Below are 9,675 nucleotides of genomic sequence, written 5' to 3' on the forward strand. Positions count from 1 at the left end.
CTCCACATTTTGGCAGCAATTTGTAATTATTATTTTTTTTTAAAAAACCCTCATGAAAATTCTTCAGCATTTTAGTGCATAGTTCTCCTAATAAATGCATTTTTGTATTTATTTTGACTCGCGTTCAAATTTCTGCAAGCAATTTACCCTAGTAGATTGCAGTTTTGTATGTTATTTTCACTAATATATTCATTTTGTGCTCACTTTCCCCTAGTATCTGCATTTTTATAAATATGGGTTGGTTGGAGACCTGCGTCGCAAAATTCGGATAAGTGTGAATTTTGAAGGATGGCTGTGTTTCGGTTCTCATGTTGTTTCGGAAATTGTGAATTTGATAAAATTTGACTTTCAGTGTGAATTGAATCAAATTTCTTGCCCGTCCCTAGATAAAAGTGAGGAGATGATAGCAAGGTCATCCCTTTGCCCCCTGAGTTCCGTGTTCATGAGAACATTGCCAAAATGAAAAGTGCTCCACGCTTTCTTACTGCATCTCTGTCCACAATAACAACAAAGGAGTGTTTCCCACTTGAGGAGGCAGAGCAGAGAATTTGGAGAGATTCACTCTCTTTAAACCTTTGGTTTTTTGGAGGGGGGGAGGGGAACTACAGAGCAGTGACTTGGCAGTGCCAAAAGATAAAGCATCTCATCTGTTGCTGTTTCTCAGTGCTCTCTGTAATTTTTGTCCTGTTGGTCATTGGGCTATGGAGCGAGCCTCATGACCCCACACACCGACGCAACAACAGCAACATTTTATTGCGGCCAACCAACCATTAAAAAATGCACAGCTGGATAAATACATAATTGTAAAATCAGAAGAACAAAGGTGTGGATTTAAGAGCTAATGCTCATTGAATGTCTAAGAGCTATTACTACATTCAGAATATTGCTACTTGTTCAATAATTAATTTATTGGATCCCTCAAGGAAAATGCTCAGAAGAGTCTCTAAGGATCAACCAGGAAACTGCCTCATAAGGGGGTAGATTATATGTTCTCTGACCCCTTGATAAAATCTACAGTAAAAAAACACATGGGAAACTGTTTCAAGTTCCTGTTGATTACACAGACAGCACCCATCCTTAATAGGAACTTTGGCAAATCTGCCAACCCACCGACCATAAAAAAGCCCAATAAAATTATCCCAAATGGCTTCTGTGCCACAGTTTTTCATTAAACCTAATGTTGTACCCCCTGTGATTGTGCTGATATCCACAACCAGGAATGCTCTTTTCATACCTTCCACTCTTTCACAAATGAGCAGAAGCAGCATGGCTTGCTACACCCCTATTTTAATAGGAAGAACTTTCCTTGCTTCTACATACACATTGTTGAACGATTTGACTCTGGGCCCCTTCAGAACTGGGTTTTTTTTTTTTGCAAGTGTATTCTGCAAGGTGTCATTGACCTGACGTCCTTCCCCTTTGAACTCAAGAGAAAGGGCATACCTCTGTAGTAAGGAATCTGCTTTGTGTGCAAAAGCTCCTAGGTTCAATCCCCAGCAGGCCTGGAAGAGCCCTCATCCCTGTCTGAAATCCTGGAGAGCTGCTGCCAGGCAGTGCAGACAGTACTAGATGGATCAGTGGTCTACTTTGTATAAACCAGCTTCTTATGGTCATAGACAAAGTTCATTTTTTCACGCACGCTCTGGCATGCTCTCATTTGTTGCTCAGGAGACCTTCCTGATTGCCTGCGCCCTTCCATTTCTATTCCAGCATCTCTTTGTCCCTGCCACCTGCAAGAGTGGGCAGTGTTAGCAGAAGGAGAGGCATGCTGGAGCGATGATGTCAGAATGGCAGAGCCAGGTTAATATGTATCATTTGGGCAGTGGGGAAGGAGGGCTGCATTCCCCCAGAGTACATAAATAGGGCCCAGAGAGCTCCCTAAGGGAATCTGCCTTGTAAATGGGTGTTCTATTTTGAGCCCCCGAGCATCTAAATGCGGCGGCTGCACCTGTCGTTAGGAGGGCCAGGGCAGGAAAGAATGCAGCTGGGTCTAAAATAAGCCCAAATGTTTTCCCTCTTCTTCATGTGGCAGATGGAAAGTGCTTATAAATATAGCGCAGAGCTGCTGGGGCAGTGGGCAGGGGGTGTCCAGGCAGCCGGCCAGCCCCCCGTCAGCCAAGCTGGGCAGAAGGAGGGAGTGTGTTGAGCTGGAATGAATGAATGAGTTTTTCCACTCGTCCGAGGCTGGGTTGGGCTGGAAAGTGCTTGGCGCAGCCACAGATGCTCCTCTGCTGCTCTTGAATTCTCTTTGGTCGACTAGCTTTTCCGACAGGGCTGGTGCCTCTGCACTTCAAGAAGAAAAACCACTTGAGCCCCCCCTAATAAAGGCAAGGCAAAGAAGTGACAGGCATTTTTCTGTGTTGTGAAGAATCCACAGCATAACTGTCCATCCTGACATTTCCTTGCCACCTTTGGGCGAATCACAGCTCGGCCAAGCTGGCCCTGGCAAACCAAACTCAATCTTATGCCACCCCATCCCTCACTTGAAACATGGGCAGAGTGACACTCACCTACCTTACAGGCTTGTTTATGAGGATTACTGAAGTAACAGGAACCTAGCAAGTTGCCGAATACTAAATCAGGCCCATTGGTCCATCTGGCTCAGAGCTGTCTATCCCTAGCTTTGCACATCTTAATTATAATACAATCTAGATTTTCTCAACACCAGTAGCGTAGTGGCAAATTCAGAAGTGCAGGGTCCCTTCATGATAGTCACAGCCACACTCCCTCCCCCCTTTTCCCTGCTGGGTTGAGAATGAAATCCTTATTAATACCTTCTCTCACAATAGCAGATGTTCCTAGGAGTCAAAAAGCATGAAAGGGGAGTGTTAGCTGCTCAGGAGAGTCTTCTCAGTGGCTGACTTACCTCCTTTCACTCTGATTGGCTCCAATCAGCAAGAAAAGACAAGGAAGCATGTTAGAAGAGTCTTCTCAGTGGCTTGTAGGATGCTGGAGACATACAGGCCCTGCTGAGACCCTGCTCCCAAAAAGGTAAGGAACTAAGACCCCTTGAGCGCTTGATGGAGCGCCTCCAGCATCACCAATTATGCCGCCCGACAAGATCAGCCACTCAGGGCCTTCTCTCAGTCCCACCAACTAAAACAGCTAGGTTGGCGGGGACTAGAGAGAGGGCATTTTCAGTGGCGGCCCCCACTCTCTGGAACTCCCTCCCGTACGATCTTCGGCATGCCCCTTCCCTGAACGTATTCCGCAAAGCCTTGAAGACCTGGCTCTTCAGACAGGCCTTTGGGACTTCTGGGGAGGGTTAATTTTTAGCACAAATTGCCTATTACTCTGAACTGTTATCATTCCTATTTATAGTTTCCTTGTTATATTGTATTTTATGTGTATTTTATTATGCTGCATTTACTGCAACTGATTTGTACGTCGCCTAGAGTGGCCATTGGCCAGATAGGCGACACATAAATTAAATTATTATTATTATTATTATTATTATTATTATTATTATTATTATTATTATTATTATTATTATTATTATTGAGACCCTGGACGACTGCACCCCTGGTCTATCTTGACTGGCAGCGGCTTTTCAGGGCTTCAGGTAAGGTACAATTCCCAGCCCTACCTGCCTGGAGATGCTGGGGACTGAACCTAGGGCTATACTCTACCAGGGAGCCACAGCCCTTCCTCAGAAGGCTCCAAAGGCTATTATGTCTGCAGACTTGAAGCCCTCCTGGAAAGGGCCACTAGCTTGGGTTAGAATTGCCTGGCTTCTTGATTAGACTCTTGTAACATTGTTGGCTTGCAGATGAGGCCATAGGAACTTCTCTGCCAGTCCAGTGCTGCAATAGGGAGGAAAACTGCCCTGTCTGCTCTTCAGATGATCAAGAGGGTGGTGTTACTTGCCATCACCTGATCCAGTTTGACACTGGTGGTGGCGACACTGGCATTGGGCAAGGTGCCTCTCCTCTATGTAACTACTGTGGCTAGACGATCAGAGCAGTCTGCAAGCAGGGAGGAATGGATGAGGGCACTCCTCCTGGTGTCTGGACCGCTCTGGCCTCCCAGGAATGGCGGCATACAAAGGAGAAGGGAGGCATCTCGCCCAGTGCTGTCACTGCCGACTTCGCTACCACTGCTGCAAAGCTGACTTTATTGACCTTCGCCACTGCTGCCAGTTGAGTTGGAGACTGGCAGGCTGGGGAAAATGGCCTGGTGGGCCGGCTCTGGCTTGCTGACTGGTGTTGCTATCAGGAGTCCCTTCCTCTGGAGGCTTTTGCCTGCCTCTGTCTTCTGCGTACCCTTGGAAGATATCCAGCAAGCCATTATTTATACAAGGCCAGGGCTAGGGAATTGGCGGCCCGTCAGATGTTGTCGACTACCACTCCCATCAGTCCTGAAGGCTGCAGCTGGTGGGAGTTGGAGTCAAACCACAGGTTGCTCCCTACCCTATGTGAAAATTGAATACAAGGCAAACCTATTGAAACCCAGCTCAATTCAGAAGAGCAGTGCATTTTGAAGGGGATGTGTCAGGTCTAGGGTTGCCAGGCTCAGGGCCTGAGACTGATCTGGTATCTTTAGGAGAAGAGAAAGTCAGCCAAGTGCAGGTGTTCTTGCAACACTGTAATGGGAAAAACCACAAGGTGGAATTCTCCCTTCCCCCTGCACAACTTTTAAAGATACAGAAGACCTCTTGGTTGCCAGGCCCAGCCTCCTGAACCTGGCAACCCTACTCAGGTCCCAGCCAGGGCAATCCTTATTGTAAGAAGACCAGAAAACTCCAGTCTTGGACCCAGCCCTGGCTCAGACTCTATCTGAGGGCAAGGGGGCAGGATCCTATGACGAGGCCCAGGATGTGCTGTCTGTACCCGGGGCAAGTTCGGCCTCTGACATTGAGGCTGAATAGCCCCTGAGCCCAAGGCAGAGGTGTAGTCTCAAATGCCAGATAGACCTGTCTTATCCAGAGGAGCGTCCAACTACATGCCCTGTCTCCATGGGAGCAGAGGTCTCATTGGGAGTAGAGGCCAGGCTGCAGGGGATTAATGGGAGTCAGCTGAGGTATGGGGTGTGGTTCAGCAGCTCCAGCACAGAAATTCCAGTGCTAGGTTGGCAGGGCTGCTGGAACAATGTTTATGGACTACCTGGGTACCTGACCCGGCTGTGGCTTGGCTGTTGACACCACTTCTGACTACTCTGGAGTAGCCTCTTGCCTTGCACCAGAACAGGGTGGTGTTCACCACCTCCCACAAACTCTTAACTAAACTGGGATGGCTGCTTTGATTCAGGCAGAGCTTATTTTGCTTCAATTATGCCTGGTAGAATCATCCCACAGCTACGTGGGCTGAGACTGATGGGATGATAAAAGGCTGTCTCTTTCCTAATTTCAAGAATGTATGTGTATATAATAGCTTTATTTTCTCCTTGCCCAATGATTTGAGGCCAACAGCCACCATAAAATCATGCAAAAGATGGGGATGGAGGGGGGCAGTGAGAGTGATCACCAGTTCCCCCCCCCCCCAAAATAATAATTTATAGTTATAAAGATTCAGGACATACAAAAGAAAGTCCTTCTTCACACAGTGCAGAGTTAAACTTTGGAATTTGCTCCCACAGGAAGCAGTGATGGCCACCAACTTGGATGGCTTTAAAAGAAGATTAGCTAAATTCATGGAGAATAAAGCTGTCAGTGGCTACTAGCCATGATGGCTACGCTCTGCCTCCATAGTCAGAGGCAGTCTGCTTCCAAACACCAGTTGGTGGAAACCGCAGGTGGGGAGAGTGCTCTTTGCACTCAGGTCCTGCTTGCCGGTTTTCCGTGAGCATCTGGTTGGCCACTGTGAGAACAGGATGCTGGACTAGATGGGCCACTGGCCTGACCCAGCAGGCTCTACTGATACTCCTTTGTTTTTAAAATAAATGAGTCCTGCTTTGTAATGTCAACAATTGTATTTATTTTCCCCAACAATTTTGATCTTTAAGTTTAAACAACAGCATCACTTTTCAAGTAGGTAAAAATAGTAAATGCAATGGCCACAAACAAGCACAGAGAAGTGTGATGAAAATTGCCTAAAGTTCCACAGTAAAAGGAACTCAATTCACATTCAGTTCGCCTGGAAATTATAGGAACTACTGAGATTTTTTAATTCTGAGATTTTTTAAATTGGTGAATTGGTTAATTTGAATTAGTTTATTCCAGTCACTGGTTCAAACTGATCTGTTGTTTATCAGAAGGATGTCTGTAGCCAAGCCATTCTTTTCCTTCAGGGGTGGAGTTTACACCAAAAAGGAAGTGTGGTCTTCCACTTAAGGGGGAGGGTTCTGCTAGCCAGGAGCTGCTGCTTCCTCTAGCATTAAAGCTGATAATATTTCTGAGATGTTCCATGGCACAGATCACCCCCTACTGAGTTATGTGATTTACTTCTAAAATAAAAAATGCATGGACCCAAACCCACTTGGAAACATCCCCCAAAGCCTCCTCCTCCTGTTCCTAGGAAATAGGAAAGGAATTCTGCACATGCTAATGCGCACCTGTGGTTTTTTTGTTGCCACTTCACTAGGGCTCATCCCTGATGTTCATTCAGGAATGAGGGGATCATGGCCCAGTCAAGAGAGGTCTGGAAAACATGACCTTGTTTTTCTGTCTTGTTTTACAATCAGACAGCTTTGCAAGTGGCTGTCAAGTGACCTGGCATGATCTGCTTCAAATATGGGAGGGGAGGGATTGGTTATAGGGCCACGAGAGCCACACCTCTCCCATCTCAGTTTTCTTTCTCCCACGGCAAAATGGAAAAGCAGTGCTGTCTCCTAAATACCAGCCCCTATAAATAATCCTACCTCGGGGCTGAGCAGTTTCTCTGGCACTTATACCAGAGAAGGGCAAAAATAGAGGCAGAGTTTCTATCTATATCCCGCTGGCTGGGCCTTTGCTGTCTATCTATAACCTGCTGGCGGGCCTTAGTGGAACTGGCCGTGTACACAGCCAGGGGTCTGCAAACACTTTGGATGCTTGGCAGGTGGCAAAACAAGCCCCCCCCTCTCCAAAATTGGTCCAGGGAGATTTGAGTTAGATGGAATTGAGTAGATCACCATGCCCTGAGTTCTTCCATGGAGAGTCAGGTGTCTCTGTACATTGGGTCTTCTCGTGCACAGAGCAGGATCCATGGCACGATGGCCCATGCTAAGGCCCTGAGCTAGCCTTTGCCAACTGGGCTCCCTCCAGACACTTTGGACTACAGCTGTGCTGGCTGGGGCTGATGGGAGCTGTAGTCCAGAACATGTGAAGGGTGCCAGGATGGCAAAGGCGGTAACTTTTACAGACATGAACGAGGCTTTGGGCCACTTTTGAGCTCTGCACCTTCATCGCCCCAACACTGATGCATCAGGTGGCAGATCCCCAGCTCCAACCTCACTGCCTCAGGTAAAGAAATGGTCTGCCATTTTGCAGGAGATGAGATTGACTTGGTTTGTGTGAAAGATCCACAGAAGTTGAGGCTGTGGGTCACTTCACATGGGTGTGCTCATCCCTTGGCGAGGGCAGTGTCAGGCGGTGACTCTCATGTGATAGCCAATGAGATGTTCAAACACAAGCTCAGCTTCTGGACACTCCAGGCTCCATTTATTTATTTTATTTTATTTTATTTATATCCCGCCCTTCCTCCCAGCAGGAGCCCAGGGTGGCCTTTACACATTCAAATGCCACCGTCAGTGATGTGGGAGAGGCAATGGGATGGTTCATACGGGGACCTACTGTGAGGTTGATGCTGCTTGCATCCCTATTTAATTTGCATAGTTCACATGACATTGCAGGCAATCAGCAGCTATCACACAGTTTTTCCATATCAAATCAATCCAATTTTAAAGCGAAAAGGAAAGGAAAAACTGTCTCAGGTTAGCTGCACTCCTCTGTGTAGGCGCTTTGCCTCTATGTTGTTTTAATGAGCGGGCTGTCTTATGCCCCGTCGCCAGCTTCTTCTCTCTCTGCCACCCGCGAAAGCTACCTTTCACTCCCTCCCTCTTCTATTCACACAGTGTGCAATTGGCAAAAACAATGAAAGTGACAAAAAAAACCCTCCCCTTCTCCATTTGCAATATGGGTACTCTGGAGGAAGTAAGCATGTAAAATTAGGGGCAGGGCCACAAGGAAACAGTGATACTAAACCTTTCCAGAGGAACGCCTACTTGTGTGAAAAGGAAACAGTGGATTTGAAGGTAGGAAGTGTGAACCTTGCAAATCTATGGCGATGGCAAAAGCTGCGTCTTTACTGAGAAGTTCAACTCCCATGTGAATGGGTCCAATGTCATATAAAAGGGCTTGAGACTTGAGAACAACTTGTGGTGTCTGCTGCCTTTGAGCTCCCTCTAGTGTCCTTCTGAGTGGCCATTGCCTGGTTTCTAGATAGTAAACAAAACTGGGTGGTGGTGGATGTGGTAGAGGGGGAACTTGGCTGATGTTGTAGTTGTGGATGGCGTGTGGGATTATTATATTTAATCTTTACAGAAATAGATTTCTGTCTTGTGATATAAAATTTCACAATTCATTCTAAAAAAGAACGAATGCAAGATTGTGACTATGCACAAGTTCAATGTGCAGCACCACAACTCATAAGTTTGGGGAAGGGTCATAGCTCAGTGGCAGAAATACGTTTTGCACACAACGGTCCCAAGTTCAATCTCCGGCATCTTCAGATAGGAATGGGAGAGACCCCTGTCTGAAACCCTGGACAGCCACTGAGGAGCTAGATGGGCCAGCGATTTGACTCTTGAGGGGCCATAGCTAGAGCATGCATTTTGCATGCAGAAGATCCTAGGTTCAAACCTTCCCATCTCCAAGACAGGCTGGGAATGCCTCCTGTCTGAAACCTCAAAGAACCACTGCTACTGTAGATATTAATGAGCTAGATGAGGTGCTGAAAACCTTTGGCCCTCCAGATGTTGCTGAACTACAACTCCCATCATCCCCCGGGCATACTTGCTAGGGCTGATGGGAGTTGTAGTTCAGCAACATGTGGCAGGCCAAAGGTTCCCCACACCTGAGCTACATGGATAAGACATCTACCTATGTCTCTGAATACCAGTTATTAGGGATGATCGGGGAGGGCTATTGCCTTCATGTTCTGCTTGGGGGCTTCCTAGAATAATGCATAAGAACTTTCGTATGTCCCCTCTCACAATTAAATAAAAAGGGGTGCAATCTTTTGGACCTTTGGGCATGCATGCATGTTGCTGATTGCCATGCCTCAAGAAACTTTCAAGAGCCAAATCAAAACACATCACCTGAACCCACCCCCAAAGATTTGTTTTTGTCATACCATTAACATGCACATTTAGGCAATGGTAAAGGAGATGTGACGGCGGCAAGTGTTCCAGAGACAAGTAACTTGTCCCCCACCTCCATGTGGTTACTTTGGGTAAAAACGCACTCAGTGTTCTGCTGGTTCCAGTAGGACTCCACCTCTCTGACACTAGCCAAACTCTGCCCCTTTTTACTCTAAAACCTGGTTGGATCATCTCCAGTGTGGGTATTTATTATTATTATTATTATTATTATTCAGCTTCAGACAGATTTTGCAATTGATCTTGCAATTGATTGGCAGATCAACCCATTCCCCTTCCAGGTGTGGCCAATGGAAATGCTTTGCTGTAGGCGACTAGTGTGCTTACAGTCTTTCTCGAAGGAAAGACACTGTTCACATCAATTGGAAAGAAAAATAAGTC

This window comes from Rhineura floridana, chromosome 13, assembly GCF_030035675.1.
Source record: "Rhineura floridana isolate rRhiFlo1 chromosome 13, rRhiFlo1.hap2, whole genome shotgun sequence".
Lineage (NCBI taxonomy): Eukaryota > Metazoa > Chordata > Lepidosauria > Squamata > Rhineuridae > Rhineura > Rhineura floridana.